This window comes from Fukomys damarensis, unplaced genomic scaffold (assembly GCF_012274545.1).
Source record: "Fukomys damarensis isolate Sample0158 unplaced genomic scaffold, DMR_v1.0_HiC HiC_scaffold_24, whole genome shotgun sequence".
Lineage (NCBI taxonomy): Eukaryota > Metazoa > Chordata > Mammalia > Rodentia > Bathyergidae > Fukomys > Fukomys damarensis.
In genome coordinates this window covers 14,050,059-14,071,345 of record NW_022900936.1, presented here as the reverse complement: position 1 = coordinate 14,071,345, position 21,287 = coordinate 14,050,059, and the positions used below count along the sequence as shown (strand labels likewise).

The 21,287-nt window shown below is 42.2% G+C and overlaps 1 long non-coding RNA gene across 1 annotated transcript in view; it reads left to right on the top strand.

Annotated features, from left to right (window-relative positions):
* LOC104851418 overlaps positions 1-11,788 on the top strand; it is a 14,733-nt gene extending 2,945 nt beyond the window's left edge. Inside the window, exons 2-3 of the long non-coding RNA XR_777219.1 lie at positions 10,319-10,420; positions 11,602-11,788. This is a non-coding gene — a long non-coding RNA (uncharacterized LOC104851418). The remainder of the gene's footprint in view (positions 1-10,318; positions 10,421-11,601) is intronic.
* Positions 11,789-21,287: the final 9,499 nt, after the last annotated feature.

Here is a 21,287-nt window from a genome sequence, read left to right as displayed (position 1 = left end):
TTTTTTTTTTTTTTTTTGCTAACAGAGCAATCACTTTTGGTGATTTTTTTTTTCTCTTTAGATGGAGCTTAGATCATGAAGACCATGTCCTCCCTCATTAACTGACCTTTATTCAACTTGCCACATTACTGGTCACTGTGTGTGTGTGCACGCGTGTGGGTGTGTGTGTGTGTGTGCGCGTGTGTGTGTGACTGTGTGTGTACATGTATAACCTTGCACACTTGTTTTTATTCTTCTCTGCCTTCTATATGGGTATTATCCAATAGAAATATAATGTGAGCTGACTATACAGTCACAACATTTTAGTAGCTACATTGAAAAAACAGAAACAAGTAAATTTTCAATTTTTGTTCTAATTTATACAATTTTTATCATTTTGACATATAATCAATATAAAATATATGGCAGTATTTTACATCCTTCTCTTTTGGTACTAAGGCTTTCAAATCTGGTGCGTATTTTACACTTATAACAAATCTCAGTTTAGGTTGGCCATGTCTGCCATGTCCAAGTTAATAAAATATTAATGTCTATTTTGCATTTTTGTTTTTTGGCACCAAGTTTTTGAAATCGAGTATGGGTTTTACACTTAGAGCACATCTCAGCTTGGCCTGGCCACGTTTCAGTTGCTCAGTAGCCACATGGGACCAGTGTCCACTATCCCGGACAGCACATCTTGGGTTCTCCTTACTCCGCCACACCGTCTGATCCCTGACCACACAGGCAGAACTCAGTGTGTTACACAATGGTGCTGCGTGTGTGGGGACCCCTTGTGTCTATGACTCACCAATTTGGGTCATGCAAGAAACATGACAAATGGCCTGCGTTCCTTCTGAGAGAGAATGTCATCTACCAGTTTTAAGATCTGTCTTCATAGAATGGGAATAATATTTCTTAGGCAGCTAATTTTTCAGGAACTCTAATTCCCTCTATCATGATATGAGGTATACATTTAGTAAACATTCTTTGCTTCTATTCTCCCGAGTGTTCATTTCTCAAACACACAACAATAACTACCATCTGTGAAGTACTGCGTATGTATAGGGACTGTATTTCTTTTTTTTTCTTCATTTTTGTTTCTCCCTTTTCCCTATCTCATTCTGCAGTTCCTCTTCCCATGTCCACAGAGTCTACTTCCCTATTTTTTCCCATTTTCGTTTTATTTTGATATGCTGTTATTTTTTTCTTTTTTTGAGACAGGCTCTCACTATGTAGTTCAGGCTGCCCTGACACTCACTGTGTAGCCCAGGCTAGTCTTGAACTCACAGTGATCCTCCTGCCTCAGCTTCCTGAGTGCTGGGATTACAGGTGTGCACCATGACAACTGGCTTTATTTTGATATTCTGTGTCTTATTATTTACATATATAATGTTGTAGTCAGCAGGATTGGGCCAGGGAATACATTCACTACAGGACACATAACTTACAAGGTTCTTCTATGATAATTACCCAAAGAGTCAAATACAAAGGAGTGTAAGACATTAACCACACACTAAAAGCCCAAAACATTCAACTGAGGGCCTGGATCCCACAGTGCCCCACACAAGTCCAGCTAAAGGCTTAGAGCCCAAGGCAATGTCCTCCTCAATGCCAGCCAGTGACCTAGAGCCCACGGCAATGTCTCACACTTGTCCGTATTGAGGATCTGCACCTGGAAGCCCCTAAGGCCAGTGGTGGAAGCCAGAAAATCTATGCTGGTGAGATGAAGGATTTGTACCACTAGGCTGAGGGATCCACACTGGAGCCAGGAAGTGATGCTCACGATAAAGGTCAGAGTTCCCCTGATGAAAGCAGCGGCCATTCCTAGAGACAGTGAGGTCCCGGAGCTTCTCCTCCTATGAGAACAGCCAGGTTCACATTGGGAAAACCATGTGCCCTAAGCTTCTCCTAGAAAATCAACAGGCCCAGATCTTCCCCTCCAGTGCTCTTTTTATGGCTACTGGTAACGATTGTGTGACTCCTCCACTCCCAGACCACGCCGATTCGGTTTAGCTGGGTGTTACAAGTTGACCTTTAGTTGATCCACTATGTATGGTTTCATTTACAATTCAGGATAATTCTTTGAGTTATTATTACATCTGTTTTATAGGTGAGTAAACTGAGGTCTCGGAGGTGTTGTCCAATGTGACATAGCTACAATCCTGCAGAGGTGAGATTTCAAGTTGGATATCATTGGCCTCAAATCCAAACTTCTGTAAATTTATGCACAGTGGGTCCCAGCTACAGTATTCTAGAACTGGCAGTAATCCTAGAGATCTTGTAATGAGATTTCTTTGTTTTATGGGAAAATCCAAAAGCCAACCCCTGGGGCTGAGAAAGGCTGAGTGGTTTCTCCATTAAATACCCAGGACTAGGACTTGGGGCTTCTGACTCTAAGTGCAGTGCTCTTTCCCTTGGTTAGAAATGTTTCCAGATTTAAACTCCAGTTTATAGGGCTGTTAACAACCCTCTCTAAAGAGGAGGCAAGAGGTTTCAAGTTCTTCTCAGGGCAAAAAAGAACTGACATCAAAAGGTTGGTGTAGGGTCATCTGTCTCATCATGACTTTGATTTGGCCTTGATCTTTATTTAGCCTTTCAGTTTTATGTTCTGCAACAAGTTTGGCCATGTTGGAGGACCATCCAAAGGTCAGCGAATTGGCTTCTGGTGACTGGATGCTCATTCTGAAGCCAAAGTTTATTACTGTGCCTGTGGAAATCCCCAGCTCACCTCTGGATGAGTGCTCCATCCACTTTCTGAAAGTCATGGGCTTTGAAGGTTTTTTCCAACACTGCTTTATGGAGCCTAAGGCTGGTTGGGCAACAGAGACCTGCCTGGGTCAAAGCCAGACAATGGCTTTGTGGAGCTCTGAGTGTCCTCCTCTCTCATTTAGTTAATTCCCCACATAGGACTCTGATTTCATTATCTCACCAGGAAGTGTGGCTTGAAGGAGAAAGACTATTCCTGAATTGGTTTAGTTGTGCTATTTTTTACTTCTCTGACTGAAGTACACATCCGGTTATCTCTGACAAGAGCTCACAATGACTATTACAAGACTTTTGTCTCCGAATGTTAGCTCATGTTGTAGCTCCTGCCACCCTGTATGGATAGGCTCCCCCCAATCTTGAACATGTGAGACATTTTTTATATGACCAACCTGTTTAAGTATTTCTACAGCTATTATTTCTGAGTTCACATGGAATCTGTCACAAAGACAATGGTATTTGTAGAGGCTAGAATTATCCCCTCCATTACTCACTTGACAAGATAATTGTCCTTATCTATGAAAAAGAAAGACTTAGGCAGTGGTGTTGGTCACATCAAGCAACTTTCAGTTTCCTTACCACTATTACAAGAATGGTGACGATTATCTTCCTTAAAGGATTAATTGCAAGTGGCCCACGTGTGGAAGTATTCTGTAAACCAAAAGCTACTCAAGTGTTATTTCATGTCAAGTTTTCACATCTCTTTTATTCATACATATACACATCTCTATCTCTGTCTATCTATCTATCTATCTATCTATCTATCTATTTAGTTGTGAAGCATTCTAAAGTAGTTAATACTCAAAGGTAGTGGCTCTCCATTGGGAATTTTGTTTCCCCAGGGGATATTTGGCAATGGCTGGAGATATTTTGAGATGTCGTACCTAGGAGGCTCATACCAGTATCTGGCAGGTAAAGGCCAAGGACTTGTCTAAACATCCTGCCATGCTCAGAACAGAACCCCACAACCAAGAATCAGCTGCCCCCCAAATGTCAACAGTGCCAAGACTGAGGAACCCTGCTGTAGCACAGTGGATTCTTCCGCGGTGTCGGAGTTCAGAGGGGCTTTGTTCACTCACGGATTAACAGGTCTGACCTTCACGTTTTCTGAGTCAGAAAGTCTAGGTTGGGGGCTATGAATTGGAACATCTAAGAAATTCCCAGGTGATGCTGATCTTCTGGGTGCGGCAACCTGAAAGTTTGGGAACAGTTGCAGGAGGCGAATCCTTCAACCTGTGTCGGTCGGTTTGATGCACTGCTTTGCTTAGCCGGGGGAGCACAGTGGTGTCTTGTTAAACAGTGCACCGTCTGCACCAGTTACTCCAGGAGTCTGGCTCCATGACAAAGCCTTTGTGTGATTATAGGTGATAACAAGCTTTGCAGGCCTCAGGGAGGGAAACTGCTCTCCCACACCAGACTCGGTGCAGTCAGTACATTACAGTTTCCTGGAGATAGACACATTCAAGAACTCTGGTCCCACACTGTCCCACGCACAATGCATAGCATTGTTCGTAGACTGCTTGGCTCCCCAGATGTTAGCTCATCTTATAACTTCTGCCAACCCATATGGATAGGCTCTCCCCAGTCTTGGGTACACAAGACATTTTTCTTATGAACAACAACCCGTTTAAGTATTCCCATGGCTTCTATTTCTCAGGTAATAATTACTTTGTTACAAAAACAATGAGATATAGATAGATAGATAGATGATAGATAGATAGATAGATAGTTGTTTTTTTTTTTGAGATAGGGTCTTCCTATGTAATTCAGGCTGGCTTTGAACTCACTATGTAGCCCAGGCTAGCCTCGAACTCACAGTGATCTTCCTGCCTCAGCCTCCCAAGAGCTAGGATTACAGGCATGCACCACCATGCCCGGCTTTACAGTGATATTTCCAAAGGCTAGAAATGTCCCCTCTTTAGCCGGGAAACTTGGCTGAGGCAGCTTTATCCACTCTGACTCAGTGCCTTTCTGCTCCTAGCTTTTCCTCCTCTCCTTTTCCCCAGACTATGGGTCTACATAAAGGAAGAAGCCTATTTTAGGGGGTGCTGTCTACTTGTGAGTCAATCCTCTTGTCTGTGGTGCGTGTCACTCGATCCTCACCTAGAGCTGCTCAGTGGGGTCAAGCGAGGCGTAAGGGAGCTGGGGCCGTCTCTTTTGTCTGGAGCCTTCTCTTTTGCCTCTTGCTATCCCTGCTGTGTAAGTCAGTAATAACCTGATCGTCACTCTCAGTTTGTCTCATCGTCCTAACTGACCACCTCAACACCTGATTGCTCAACCACTAGTGCTAAATTTTTCTGCTACTTACAGCCTGGCCTCACCTGGTACCATCTATGGCATCTGCTGTGAATGACCCTGCTGCAGAGTGGCAGCTAGAGAGTGTACCTTGCCACTCTCTTGGGTTCTTGTTAAAATTCAGTTCCTTGCTCTGGAGGTCTGAGGCGAAGTTTGAGAGTCTGTGTTTCTGAAAGATTTTAAGGTGATTCTCTTGGTGTGATAGAGACCACATTAGACTAGTAAGACTAAAATTTCAAGAATCTAATGATTTCATTGAGAGAGTTAAGGAGACCCACAAAACAATAAGAGTGATGCCCCTTGGTAGAATCAGCTATTTCTTGGAGAAAAAAAAAAATGAGGGGATTTTAGGATAGATTGTCAATCTTGGCGGCACCTCTGGAGCTTACAAATTTTTTTTGTTTTGTTTTGTTTTGGAAGCAGACATTTCTAATGAGAAGTGGGATGGATTAGGAATTGAGATGTGGCAGTTTAGATAACTGAATGTCTACCAGCTTGATTCTGTTAAAATGTGGCATTGAGGCCAGGTGCCTATAATCCCCACATCCTGGGAGGCTGAGGCAGGAGAATTGTAATTTCAAGCTAGGTCTGGACAACTTAGTGACTTAGTGTTAAAAAAATGTTGGGAATGTAGTTCAATGCACACTCCAGATCAAACCCTAAAACTACACTCGAGCGCACACTCAGACACACACACACACACATACACACAGAGTGGGGTTGAAAATATATACTGCGGTTTGAAAATACATGGACGAAAAGCATAGATTTATTGCCAGTTTCCAATGAGAAAATGCCATTCATTTATTCATTTAACGTGTTCATTAAATACCTACTCCAGGCCGAACACTATTCTAGGTGTTGGGGAACTCAGCAGTTCATAGAGCAGATTCAACTCCCTGACCTCAGAGAGCTGACAGTCTAATGGCAGAGATAAGCGTCTGAAGAGGTTGTAGTGATAAGCAGGGTAGGGTTTGTGATAGCAAAACTGGGATGTGTCAGGGAGTGAGCATATATCAGGTGAGTGATCGTTATCGTAAAGTCAGGAGTGACCTCTTTGAGAAAGCGATGTTTAAACTGACATCTGAAGGCCAGCCCTCCAGGCACAGGGGTGATATATTCAAAAGCCTAGTGATTAAAAAGCACAGTGATTGCAGCTTAAATGCGGCTGAACTTGGAGAGTGAGGGGAGCTCAGCTCCTTGTGAGTCTGGAAAGGAACCATACCCAACAGGACACATTGGATCATAGCAGGCAGAAGCCAATCCACAGGAATGTAAAGCCACAGCTGGCTGCCTGAACTGGGACGTCTGTGGGTGGCGCTGGCCTTAGACATAGTGAAATGAAATAATCATGTCTGTCACTTTGCTCTCTTCCTCTCCTCTCCTTCTCTCTGTGTGCCAGTCCTCCCATCTCAGGAGTGCTTCCTCCATACGGTTGGTAAATGAAAGCTTATGATTACAGATAGCTCAAGGTTTATAGCATCCCGGTTTCACTGTTGCAAAGAAAAGGGAGGGCTCCTTTCTTCCAGATGCACATAAAATCCCAAGTAAGAATTCAGACTGGACTGTGGATGAACACTGTGTGTAACTATAGAGAAACGATTGTAGCTGAGAGATGGAAGGTCAAGTAGGATTGGCGGTCCCACTAGTAGGGCAAAGGGACACTACATTAGTGAAAAAAGAGTCACAGTTGCCAGGAAAAGCAGGGCAAAGTGATGGTGGGCAGACAGACGAAAAAAATTTGAAGTGAGAATCCAGAGGGAGTGTTCATGCCATAGGAAGACCTTGGACTTTTCCTAATTGTGTCTGAGATAATAAATTCAGCATGAGAACCTTGGTGAGGTGCTTATGGACTACATGGTTGAGTTGACAGATATTTGGAACTTGTCTAAGGAAAATGAGAAGAGAAATGAAGCAAAAAGCTTTTATAAATGGAAAACATCATTACGGTGCACATGTAAGGAGAGAGAATAAAAGTAAAATTTATGTTCAATGTTACTATTGTCAGTGTGATTGTCGTTGAAATGCTTGATAAGTACATGAGGTGTGATGACAACTCAGTTCTTAGGCCAGGAGACAGATTTATTGCCAGTTTGTTTAGGGCATAGCATTTGTCTGAGTTCTTTTGAAATTTATCATTTCTTCTATAAGCATTATGGTCAAATAACATGATAAATGGTTACCACAGCAACTGATTTTCCATAAATTAGGTAAAGGAACAGTATGCCAACTTAAAACGTGCAAGGCTATAACTTAGGTAATGTTTACAGTTGGTTGCAGTAGGTTATAATATTAGGATAAATGGAAGTGGGAAGACTCTTGATCGTTTTATTCCCTGAACTTTAGCCAATTAATATAAAGTAGTAGAGCAATTAAGATTAGAAAAGATCATAAAAGTATATGTGGGAAGCAAGCTGCATGTTCTATAAATTGTTGAGCTTGTATATTGAAAGGAGTAATAGGGAGACATCTAGGCTGTATATTACATAGACCTGCACTATTCAATATGATAGCCATTAACAAAAATGAAATAAAATAAAAATCCAGTTCCTTAGTCATACCAGAAATACTTCCGGTGATTAGTAAGCATACGTAACTAGTGCCTTCTTTATCAAACAGTGCCTATATTGAACATTTCCATTGTCACAGGAACTTCTGGCTGACAGTGCTCATACAGACAGCATCAGTGGATGTTTTGCTTTGAATGAAGAATGTCCCCTAAAACCCTCGTGTGTTCATAGATGGGACCTTTGGAAGGTGACTGAATCGTGGGACACCGACTGACTTACTGTAGGGAGGTGGAGTCTGCTCAGAAGAGGTTGCTGGGGGCATAACCTGCAGGGGTCCATCTCCCTCCCAGCTCCTCTCTTCTGGCTCTGCCTCCTGGCTGCCCTAATGTGAGCAGCTTTTCCTCTGCTATAACCTCCCCCTGCAATTCACTGCTCATTTCTGAGCCTGAGCCCTTTATTTCCCTGCTATGGTTTGGATGTGACTTACGTGCACATCCCAAAATTCTAGCGCAGTGATGTTGGGAGGTAGCAGGGCATTTAAGAGGTGGAACTAGTGGACCATGCTTAGGCCACTGCGGGGGTCCCCTGCAGAGGTGATTAATGTTATTGCTGTGGGACCCAGTCAGTTTCTGCAGGGGAGAACTGTTATTAAAAGAGTGATCCAGGGCCAGGGATTTAGCTCAGTGGTTCTGCCACCTGCCTGGGAAGTGCAAGGTCCCAATTTCGATCCCTGGTACCTGAAAAACAAACAAACAAACAAACAAACAAAACAAAATAAAAGAGTGGAGTCTGGCTCTGGAGTCTCATAAAGCACCCGGAATGATATTTTAAAAATATATTGGGTTTAAATTTCCTGAGGAGGGGGACAAAGAAGAAAACGGAATATTTATTGAGTTTACACTATTTGCACCACATTGCGCTATTTTTTTTTTTTTTTTGTACCAGGGATCGAACTCAGGCCCCCATTGAGCTTGCAAGGCAGGTGGCAAAACCACTGAGCTAAATCCCCCGCCCAACATTGTGCTATCCTTGCACATGAGAGATTTTCTTAAATCTAAAGCAGAAATTAGGGCCGGGATTTAGCTGAGTGGTTCTGCTGCCTTGCCAACTATAAGGTCCTGAGTTTGACCCCCGGTACAAAAAAAAAAAGCAGAAATTAGATCCTAGAGGAGGCAAATAATTTGTCTATGTTCACCTACCTAGTAAGTGGCAGAACTGTTACAGAAATTAATGGGTGATAAGACAGCCAACTCCTCCTACTGTTACCAGGCTGCTTTGCCAAACATCATTAAATCTTAGGGCATCTGTCATTAGGCTTCTTTTATTTTTGAGGAAGACAAGACTCCCTGTATCTTTATTCACCTTGCCTATTCATTCATGTGGGAATACACCTACTGTTACAAGAATAGCATTCTCCTTTTAATTTAATTTTTTGTTTGTCATTTGGGACAGGGCCTTACTGTGTAGTTCAGGCTGGCCTTGAACTCACTATGTAGCGCAGACTGGCCCTGAACTCATGGTGATCCTCCTGCCTCAACCTCCCCAGTACTGGGATTACAGGCAGGTGCCACCACACCCAGCTAGTGTTTTCCTTTTTGGATTAGAGTTGAAGCTGCTGTTCCTTTAACTTCCCAACCTCCCAAAGCGGCAGATAGAGTTTTGACATAGCATTTATGGGAAAGGTTCATTCTCCCTCCCTATGTTGGACCTTTTGCCCCAAGGTTTTGGCCAAAAGTTCTCTCTTTTTTGAGACTCAGGTGTAGCTTAGAGTACTAAAGTTTTGGAAGGTATGGTTCAAGGGGTTCAAAGATTCAAAATAGCTCACACACAGTGATAACGAAAACCAAATCTAATAAAGTCCAGTAAAATCTCAGAGTATGTAAATACAGCCAGGAGGACTGTACTCTTGACCGTGGGGTCCTTCTTGGACACTACACGACCCCCATCCCTGCTGTTCCCCGTGTTCCCACCGACAGGCAGCCTCCTCGTGCTGAGTACGGAGACCGAGTTGCAGAGTTTCATTACTCTGACTGCATGAGTCACTTCTGGGCTGATCTCTGGGAAGATAGTACCACACAGCAGATGGTCAGAGTGGATGAAGCCTCTTCCTCCTTTCTTCTTAAGAAACAGATCTCCCCTAACTCTCCTGTGACGGGCAGCACTGGCACATACAGGACACAGTTGGCATAAGCAGCACAGACAGTGGAAACCTGAAGACTTTGGGCGTTTGGACTCAGCTTCATTTCTTCAGCTAAATGAAGTGAACTTTAAATCCTTGTCCCTTTCCTCCACCATCCTGTAGTATCAAATTGTTTAAATGAAAACTAACCATGAAGGGGTCATTAGGCAGTTGGGGGATAAACTATTCTGGGTGGGAAAAAGTGTGGACTTTGGAGCCCAACTGGAGTTAAAATTTTATTTTATTTTTAATTGAGTTTATTGGTACATTTTAGGTATACAGTACAGTTACATTCATTATTGGGATCTTGTACCTTTATATGACAGGTCTTGGTTCTTGTTTTTTCAGAGTTATAATTTTAAATGCATCATTTACTATCTGTTTTGAAGTTGGGAAAGTCATTTAAATACCTGCTCTGTTTCCACATCTGTCAAATGCAGATGATAATAGGGAGGCAACGGGACAGGTACTTGTCACAAATTTAGAGATATTTATTACACATGTGCTATGAGCATGTCTTAGTTATCTTTCATTGCATTCCAGGAGACCTCCAAACTTAGCAGCTTAAAAACAGCAGTTTTTTATCTCACAGTGTCTCCGTGTCAAGAATCTGCACGCACTTTAGCTGAAGACCCCTGGCTCTGGCTCAACTGCAAAGCTGCGTGCTATGTCATGGAAAGTGTCATGGAGATGGGTAGGAAAAGGGGAAGGTATGGTTTCCGGGGCCATCTTCTGGGACGCCTAGCCCTGAGTATCTGTTACTTCTGGGTCATTTGGACTCAGATCATTCGATCAGTGTTCACCTGAAGGCTTTATTCTCAGCCTGGTCTCATTTACATTTTCATCAGCAACTTAGGTCATGGTATAAAACAATAATCTTTATTTATTCTTGATGATGGATGCATCTTGAAAAACCTTTAAGCACTCAGTGTATGTTTGTGTACTACCAGTGTTTGTACACTGTCAGTTATCAGTGCTACTCTGTTCACTAATCAGGCTTGATTCTTTTGCTTGCTTTAGGCAAAAATTACAGATGGAAGTTCCATTACTTGTTGCTTGATCCTCAAAGGACTGTCTTTTTTTGTTGTTATTGTAGAGGGGATCAAACTCGGGACCTTGCTCTTGCAAGGAAGGCAGCAAAACCACTGAGCTAAATCCCCAGACCAGGACTGTCTTATATACTCTCTCAGTGTGTGCATCCTATTGGCAGAGACAGTGACTTGGAGATGGAGATTGTGGTTTGGGTCAGAGTCAGGATTCAAACAATATACCAAATATCGGAGGTCAATCATGTTCCCCTGCTCATTTGTGTCTCTTGTGCAGTGCACAAACTAGACAAGCATGCATGACAGATATATGGCTTCCCGGGAGCACAAAGGCTCTTAGAAGTTCCAAGAAAATTCATTTAACTCAGCCTAAGGAATGGGGAAGTTAAGTAGATAGTGGTAACAAGCCTCAGAAATGAGACTAAATTAAGAGTTTTTAGAAATGAATCACAAGCTGGGCATGGTGGTGCAACACCTGTAATCCTAGCACTAGGGAAGCTGAGGCAGGAGGATCATTATGAGCCTGAGGCCAACCTGGGCTCCATAGTGAGTTCAAGGCCAGCTTGGACTACATAGCAAGACCCTGTTCTAAAACAAAACAAAACAAAACACAGAAACATACACTTGGGCAAGACATTGAAATTGCCTTGATGCCATCAGTCTGTTAATTTCCATTTTTCTCCCTCTGCCAAAGGGGAGACTAATTCCTCCCCTCCTAAGTGTGATCTGGAATAAGGACACAATTCTAAGAAATAGGGTATGGCAGGAGGTGTATGACCAGATCATGAAATACACTTCTAACATGGCTTCTTCCTTACTCTCTTTCTAGGAGTGCACTTTCTGGAGGAAGCCACTTGCCACCCTGAGGTGACACATGGAGAGGTCCTCGTAGCACAGAAGAAACCCCTAGGTGGCTGCCGCATGAATGAGTTACCTTGGCAGCAGATCCTTCAGCCTCCTCCAAACCTTCAGATGACCCCAGCCTCATGAGGGACTCAGAGCCAGGCAACCTACTACATGAGCTGCACCTGGGCCCTTGACCTACAGAAACTGTGGAAGGCAACAGATGCCTGTTGTTTTAAGCAGGCTTTGGCAAAGAACGGCTCTAAAGCTGTATCCAATCTAATGTCTGTTTTTGTAAATAAAATTTTATTGAAACACAACCATGTCTCTTGATTTACATATTGTGTCTAGCTGCTTTTCCACTACAACAGCACAGATGAGTAGACACCATGTGACCCACAAAGCTGGAGATGTTTATTATTTGGCCATGTCTTGAGAAGAGAAAGTGTGCCAATTCTTATTGGTGTAAGTGGCTAAATTTAGAGCTCTGTGTGTGTGTGTGTGTGTGTGTGTGTGTGTGTGTGCGTGTGTGTGTCTCACAGCAATAGATACATGATACAGAGGAACCTGGCAAATGTTCCTAAGAGAGACATACAAGAACAGACAATTGTTTCTGTTGAATTTTGTCATACCTGGCCATGACCTCTGGAGCCATTGTTGTGTCTTGTGACCATGACAGGAATTAGTGCAAGGGTAAAGGTAACACAAAAATGATAACAGAGTTTAAAGAATCAAAAGCTTAGATCTATGATGAAGTCATTAAGTCATTTACTCAGTCCATCTCTCAGTCCACTCTGCTTCAGCTCCCTTCCCTAATACCCAAGATACTAAACTTCCTCATTGTCTTAGCTCTTTAAACTGGGGTTTTAGTGAATTGCAGCTAACATTGTGTTAATTGTACAAGTTTCTACTTGAAGAAAGTAGTCCTGCCTTGAAAAGAAGCCAGACTTTCTAAAAACAAACAGCAATTTGTCAAGTCAATTGCGGAAAGGATTAGTGGAGCCTGGTACTTGGCAGGTTTTTTGTAGCAAAACTTCAAAATGTCTCTACCTCGCGCCACTCCCTACTCACTACAGTTACCTCCTCCCCTCCATATATACCCCAGTCTTCCTAAGAAAAGCCCAAAGCATGTGGATTGGTGTGCACCGGACTTCTAGTGCCTCTGAGACTACTCATAATACATTGGAAACTTTGGAGGAGAAGGAGTCCAAAGATCACTGCTGCTTGCTTGTATCTCTGGTGCTTTTGTGATGACCTTGAAATCTTCCCAACTTTGACTGATAAGTCATCTAAAGAGTAGGGGACAGACTTGACCTGGTTACTTGGCCCACTCCTACTGGTAGCCTGGCGTTGGCTAGGTGGGGCTTTGCAATTTTTTGCATACTCTCTCTTTATTCGTTTGGGTTGGACATTCTTTCTCTTGCAAAGGGCATCTCCTGATTCCTTTTTTGGTAACTGACGCTGAGATCCAGGGGCCATAGATAGATTTAAAAAAAAAATCAAAGTAAAGATATTTCTACATATCTCTCTTAGAAATCTTTGCCAGATATTTCTATATTAGGTATCTTTTGCCATATAACAAAAGGGACTTCTTCTTTTTTCCTCCTTTGTAGCTTTCTAACCCACCCAACGGTTTTAATTCATGTTGAGAATTCTCATCATCACAAACTCTTGCCACAATATTGCTTACTTTTTCTTTCTCCTGCTTGACACACATTTTCCTACAATACAGTCTCAGGTCTGTGTACTCAAAGGCCCTGCTACTCAAAGGGTAGTCTCTGGGCCAACAGCATAAGCATTACCCCAGACAATCCTTTAGAAATTAGTCTCCCCCTCCCCTGGAGTTTCTTTCTCTTTTTTCAGAATTATTTCCCATTTCTCCTCTTGGCAAGAACAGTGGTTTAAATAAATCATTGCTTTCCCAGTAGAAAAAAAACCCACTCCCTAATTGTAAGTGCACTTAGGCTTAGAATGACTTCTTTGCTCTCCACAGTATGTCACTTTTTTTGGTGACAGGCATAGTACTCATTTCATTTCTGATTTCACAGTGGACAGAACAATAAGGAAACCCTCCATGTAGGGGCAAGCTTTGCTGTTTTCAGCTCTGTCCCGACCACACTTACTTGCTGATGTAGATTTAAGTACCTCCTTTGCTGAATCAGGGAAAGCTTATCTGGATCAGAAAAGTCCTGTGTAGAAAGAAACTTGACACTGTCCCGAACTGGGAGTATTTGTAATCGCACACAGGAAAGGCTGGTGTCTGTGGACCTGCGGAAGGGTGGAATGTGTGTGCGCCATCTCTAATTACAGCACTCCAGGAAGCCTCACCCTGAAGGTACGACTGCTATGAACCCAGCATGTCCTCCAGTTAATCCTCACTAACCGAGTGGACATATTCTTTCTTCATATACCATCTTCTCTACCTGGCCTCCTTCCTACATCCTTTTCATGTCTTGGCAACTCACTGGTCCAATAGTTTGGGGGCACAGGGGTTTTAGGTTCCCCTCTCACTCTACTCCTTCCCAGATATATTTAATAGTTCCATGTGAATAACCCGTTCTTGGTGAAACTCTGGGTCCCCTGAATGGACACCCACAAGAGAGCTGGTGTTTTCTAAGGAAAAGGAAACAGGTTTCCATTCTACCAGGACCCTTGATTTCTACCCACCTATCCAGCTCCAGTGGGATCCAGTGGCTGATTAGACTCTGGGTCAATCCTGACCTTTGTATTCCGAAGCTCCAACATTGGAATGGACTTTCCCCTATTTATGTTGAAGGAAGATCTTTCCCTCTGAGTTTTCCCCTAGATGCGTTCACCTTTCCCTTCCTTACCTCCTGTCCCCATGCCATGCATGTTAACCCTCCACAGATCAGATGCTGCACCTCACTCCTGAGGTCACTCCACTGAACTTCCTCAAGCTCTGAGCTGACACCGAAAAGACAAGGATAAGGCCTTTGGTTCTAAGGAGGGAGGAGGAGTTTCCTGCTTAGTTACTGAGTCATCCTTGTAACTCAATAATCCCGGTAATGTAAGACTAATGATCTGAAGGACATTTGAGTGCTGTGTCACCTTGCAGAGGAGCATTAATTATTTCCTCTGTGGAAAAGTGAGGTGGGAGCAGGAGATTCCAGATAATATATTACACATAGAGGCATAGGGCCATGAAGCCACACAGGAAGGCCTGTGAGAAGTTCACTTAAAGGGAAAGAATTTTCATGACTCTTATCCTAAAAGGTCAATGTGGAAGGGCCAGTGGGCAGGGAGGACAGTGATTTCCAAGAGTACTTTAGATCACCTTCTCACACTGTACAGAATGGAAGGTAGTTACTGTCCAGAGTTACTCCTTGGCTACCAGTAATGCATACAGCCCTGGCTATAAAACTGTGTGAAACTATGTTCGTGCAAGACAGAAAAGAAAATTCTCCTCCCTGTGGATTCCTTTCCCTAAAATATTGCTAAAGCAGCTCTACAAAGACATGGTCTAGGCAGACCTTGCCGGGTTCCCAAACTTTTCTTGTCTCAGTTGTGATCCATAAACCTTCCAATCTTCTTATCCCCACCTCTAGGATGAAGCCAGATAAGGAGTCTCCATGAAAATCAGGGAAAGATACCTTCCTCTGGGCAGTCGAAGGCTTGGTAACTCTCAGGATTTTTTTTTTTTTTTTTTAGCTCAGGATGTTTTAGGAATACCAAGAGGGTGGTGTCTGTCATTGAAAAGGGGCCCTCTTTGGCAGGCAGACGGAGGCCAATAAGGGAACCAGAGCTCAGAGGACATTGCAGAGCTGGTCTCACCTATTCACACAAACGCTGGGCAGAGAGTTTTAAAGATCAGGCATGAAAAGAAAAAAGGCAGTGTTGTAAGGTTTATGAAGGGTGATTGACAAATACATTGATATTTTAATTTAAAAATTAATTGAAAGAAAAAGATGTTGCCATTAATCTCGATCAAAATGCCCCCCCTTCAAATGTACTTGTCCCATTTTTCTTGCCACTTCCTGCAGCAGTTCTGGAAGTGTTCTTTCGTGAGTGTCTCTAGTTGTGCTGTTGCAGCTGTGTCAATGTCCTGAATTGATTCAAAATATTTACCCTTCATGGTCATTTTGGGGAGTAGTACTGCACTAGATCGGGTGAGTAAAGTGAATGAAGACATAGTGTAATGTTTTTACTTGCCTCTCTTTCCATTGGATGGTACTTGGCAACGGCATTTACTTTATTTTTTATATTTTATTTTTATTTTTTTGGCACAAGGGATCAAACTTGGGACCTTGCACTTGTGAGGCAGGCAGCAGAACTACTGAGGTAAATCTCCAGCCCTCACTTTACTTTTTATCATACCTTGTAAAGACATGAAGAAAAACTTCCAGAATATCTTTAGAAAGTGGCAAAAACAATGGGATAAATGTGTTCAAAGTGAGAGGAAGTATTTTGAGAGAGATTAATAGCAAGGTATCTTTTACTGTGATAAAAATTTAAAATTTAAGCTTTCTCCATATATTTTAATCATGCTTTACAGAACTGGATCACTACGATGGCTGCTTTCCTCTGGCCAGATGTCCCAGCCCTGGTCAGTTGGCTTTGGTTCTCTGTCCTAGACCAGTTCCTGTATCACACTGGTCCTGACCACAGACTTGATGGTCACCAGCCCCTGTGATGTGGCCAATGAGTGACTGGAGTAACCCTCTGCCTTGCTCTTGTCCCTGAGCTCTATTCTGAGTGTACAGTGACTCTGCCTGTCCTTAAAGCACAGCTTCCTGCCTTGCTCTTTGCAATTGCTTTGACCTGTCCTACCTAGACTGTGACTTACTGGGGAGAAAATAAACTGGGCCCATGGAGGGCTTAGGGCTGACTGCTAAGAGAAAGAAGTTGTATCAAATTCACACTTAAAAGAAAACTGGCCTGAGACAGAGGATGAAATCTTAGGAAAAGAAGGAAGCCATGTAGGCACTGCTGCAGCCTACCAAAAACTGATCCCCCTTTGTCTCCTGATTTTATTTAGATAGAAAAGTAATCTAAATCAATCATGGTAAACCTATTTCTTTTTTAGGGTAGGCATATGATACAATTCTGAGGGAGTCTACAGAGAACTTCTGGGAAACATTTTCTACCCTTGCCACTCTGACTTGCTGCTTGGAGTTGTGGAGAGGCAGTGTACAGAGCCGCAGCAGCCTTCTTGAGACCATGAGGAAATAAAATTAGAAAAACAAAGGGGAAGCTAAAACAAAGCCTTAATTTAACTCAATTTCTAAATTAACCAATTTTGTCACTGACCTTCTTGTTATACAAGAAGACAAATATCATTTTCTGTTAATTATTCTACTAGTAGTTAGTGAAAACATTTTAATTAGTGTAGAAAATGTTATTTCCTAGGTGTTATGCTAGGTTTTCATAATATTCATAACACCACATAGATTACATTTCTGGTATCTGTCCTTTTGCATATAAGTAAGCTGAAGTTTAGAAATGTGAAGTGTTTTGCCCAACATTATTGCAAGAGACATACTTGTGCATATATTTTGGTAGGTGGGTTTAATTATTTTCTTAGCTAACTTTCCACAGAGGAATTATTAGCTCAAAGGTGCCAGCTGTTGTTACAATGTGGACGTTTGTGCCACCCTCAGTGCAGTTGAAGTCACATCTATGAATCGGACTCTATTTAGAGATAGAGTGTTTAAGGAAGTAATTAAGAGAGGTCGTAGGGGCGAGGCCCTATCTGATAGACTTTGTGTTCTTATACGAAGAGATAGCTGAGAGCTCACTTTTGGCCTGCACACAGAGAGATGTCATATGAGGACATAAGGAGGAAGAGCCCTCACCAGGAAAATAAAGAGCAGGCCTCTTGATCCTGGGCTGCCACACCCAGAGCTGTGAGAAGCCACCTCGGTTGTTTGAGTAACCCTCTCCCCAGTGTGTTTGTCATCGCAGCCTGAGCCAACTCCAACATGTATTTTAAGGGTTTTGATATTGACTGCCAAATCGTCCTCCAGAAATATTCAGCACTTGGTATCCCTACTAGTAACATGATGTAAAAACTCACAATTCCCTGTGTTCCTAGGAACACTGAATGTAGACTTCAAAGAATGGAATTTGAACTGCAGTCTAATTTTCAGCCCCTGGGTGTGCTTGGACCAACCACTCTCTCTCCCTGAATCTCAGGGTCCTCATGGGTCAAGTCAGCCCCCTGACCGTGATACTTTTTCATGTTTTTTAAATTAATACACGTTTGCAGCAATTAATGATTGCAATCCTCACATGGAGTTGGTAGAGATCCATAGCACACTTTATTTCATTTTTCATCCCCTTCTGTCCCTCCCGCTCCATATCTCCAAACCCCTCTCATTCGCACAAGGTCAGTCTCTCTGTTTCCTATCCATCTTTCATCCTTACAGTGCTGATACCACTGCACAGGACTGCTGAGAGTGAAACTGGAAAAAAAAAAAGAGTGAGAAGACATTCTGCAAACTGCAAAGCAGAACATAAGTGTTGGTGTAATTGATCGTTTGCTTCAGTAGAACAAACTATGGAATGCACAGGAGGTTAAATGAAACAGTCAGAAATAATTTCATAGTGTTCAGTCAACTCAAATGGTCCGAGAATCAGTCTAAATGAGAAACACATGCATGCTTTGGTTAGCACCCCAGAGTTCAATTTGAATCTGAATTCAGTTTAGGCTGGGTCCACACAGTTTTCTGATATTAAGGAAATAGCTCCAGAGTCCATAGTGACCTTCTTCTTTTCATAGCAGAATTATATTCCCATTATGTAACACTTCTTTTATGACTACTTCATTGATACTGTTATTATTATTGCTGCTAGTAACTCATTTAATTTGATTAGCAACAACAACAACAAAAAAAGTAGATTAGGTCTATGTTTCCCCTTAAAAATCAGAGAGAACTTAAAAAATATCTGGCTCAGAGAAGTTAAGAATCTCATAAACTTGAGGCTTCTGGCAAAACCCCACCAAAGTATTAGATTCTTCTCTCTGTCAATATTTGTAGACATAGTTATATGAATGGATTTTGACTGGCAGTTCTATAACATTTCACTCTTCCACAATTCATTTCTTCATTTATAAATCATATATATAAATTAAACAGCACACTTTCTCCCAACTCAGAATTGGTATAGTAGTGATGTATGTCCATAAGTAATAATTGCTCTGCATTTTTTGATATATTGCAAATTACACAAACATTTATACCTCCAGCTGGCCTTAGGCCAAATGAGCCCAGTAAGCTATTTTACACATACATCCCTCCTATTGCTGTTTTTATTTTTTGTAGTACAGTCTCCTAGGAATGTGATTTTTGAGTCAAAGGCAAGTGGGATTTTTATTTTAACTGATGTTATTCAATTGCTCTCCTGGAAGACAATAATTCTGCACTGCACCAGTGTGTTTCATTTTGCACTTCTGTGGGCAAGAGATGCTATCTCTTTTTAAAAGGCTGTGTGTAATGATGTGTAAAGTGATATTATATCATGCACTTAATTTGTGCTTTCTTTCTCTTGCTAAATATGAACATATATTCACTTAAAATATTCTACAACTTGTACTTATTTGCATTTTTACTATCTTTCCCTAAGATATGGAGTAATCACCCATTTTATTTTAAACACAAAGTCAATCTGTTTGCCATAAATAAAAAAGAATCACATTTATTATCTTAATAAACATTCATATTTTTGCCACTATATGCCTCATACCACCTACCTTAATTACAAATTTTAACTGAAGTCATCCAAGTGTATTCTCTATTTTTCTCACTTTCTACAACTCCTATTTAGATGTCGAGGAACTAGCTTTCTTCTTACTTTTTTTGTCTTTCCATTGCCCCATTTCTGTACCTTTTTGTTCTATTTGCAGGTAGTTCCTAAACCACAAGTTCTACCCTGTCTACTGAGTTTTGCATGTCTGCGTTCATGTCTCTCTCTCTCTCTCTCTCTCTCTCTCTCTCTCCTTCTTCGGAACTTGTGCTTACGAGGCACATGCGGCAGTGCCACTGAGCTACAACCCTGGCCCTCATGTTCTTAATTTTCAAGTTCTTATTTTTAAAGAACTTCTTATAGTTCTTTGAATGTTTCTCTTGTAGTATTCTTGTTTCCCGGACACACTGTCTTCCCTTAAATAAGAACATATGCATTTTAATGAGTATTGCTTCACTCTGGGCAGTCACCTGCAGTCACTGTTTTGTCTTCCATTTTGGAAACATCCCTTGAGAGTTTCCTCTTGTTTAAGAGAGGGGAGCCGGGTTGCTGGCCAGAAGTTCTGAGTGTTCTGGTGGACTTGTAGCCTACAGGGTCATCCCGCTGTCCAGATTTGTTGGGAACTCTGCCTTACCTCTTTGTCTAAGTCCGTTTTCTATTGCTATAACAGAATACCTGAGCCTCAGGGTTCACAAGGAAGAGAAATTTGTTGGCTCGTGGTTCTGGATTCTCAGATGTCCAGAACTGGGCTGGTGAGAGGGGCCTTCTTACTGTGGAGAAAGAGAAGGAGGAAGAGAGACGGGGGAATGGGAAGGGGAGGGGGAGTGGGGGAGAGAGGCTGAACGCCTCCTCTGTAAGGACACCGTTCTTGGCAATAGAGTCACTTCTGCGATACTGGTGTTAATCCATGCACAGTGGCAAAGCCCTCACGACCTAACTAGCTCATCAGGGTTCTACTTCTTACCATTGCTGCGTTGAGGGTTAAGTTTCCAACACCTGAACTTTGGGGATACATTCAAACCACAGCATCTTTCCCCACACCACCAGCCTCCCGTATATCAGCACATTTAAATCTACCTTCCTGTCCGATTCTCCCAAGAATAACCCTCAGCCTTTTGCTTAGGGATGAGTCCTGACCAATGGCGTTGAAGGAGACAGGAACACTACGCACTCTTACTTACCCCTCCCCTATTTCTAGGCTGTTGTATTCAGACAGCCTCTCTTTCCTCCTCTCCAGAGCACAAAGTACCACGTTCTCCTGTGGTGAAGAAGGAGCTATGGAACAGAAAGGCATGGAAGGGTCAGAATGTCTGAAGCAGATTTCATACCATCCTCATTTTAGATTCTCAACCCTTCCTGAGGGCGAAATCAATTCAGGAGCCTTGGGAGGATTCTGCATTGCAAATGTAGCTTGCTCTTGACCTTCCCCACTGATGCCTTAAATTCTCCAGTATGCTATGCCATCTGTTGTTCTTACATCTGTTTTCCTTCCAAGCTCATTTGTGTTGCCTTCTTTCCAATTCTCCATATCCACGAGGCGCTGTGTCTTTTAATTACAAATTCATTCACCGTAGTTTTTGAGAGGATCGAAATGAGATGCACACCTGCAACCTTAATAGAGGATCACTGCGTCTTACATGTCTTGTTTTTGCAATTAGGATTCAGTAGTCTCCACTTGTTTGTGGTTTTGCTTTCAGCAGGTTCAGCTACCCACGGTTGACAATAGTCTGAAAATGTCACACGGAAAATTCCAGCTATAAGCAATGTATATGTTTTAAATTGCATGCCATTCTGAGTAAGTCATTCATTTACTTCATCTCAGCACATAGGCATCACATCTCCTCCTAGCATGATAAGAAGAAAACTGAGTATGGTTATAATAAGATCTTTTAAGAGAAAGAGATAAGGACTACACTCATGTAACTTTTATTACAGAATACTGTTGTAATATGTTGTTATTGCTGTTAA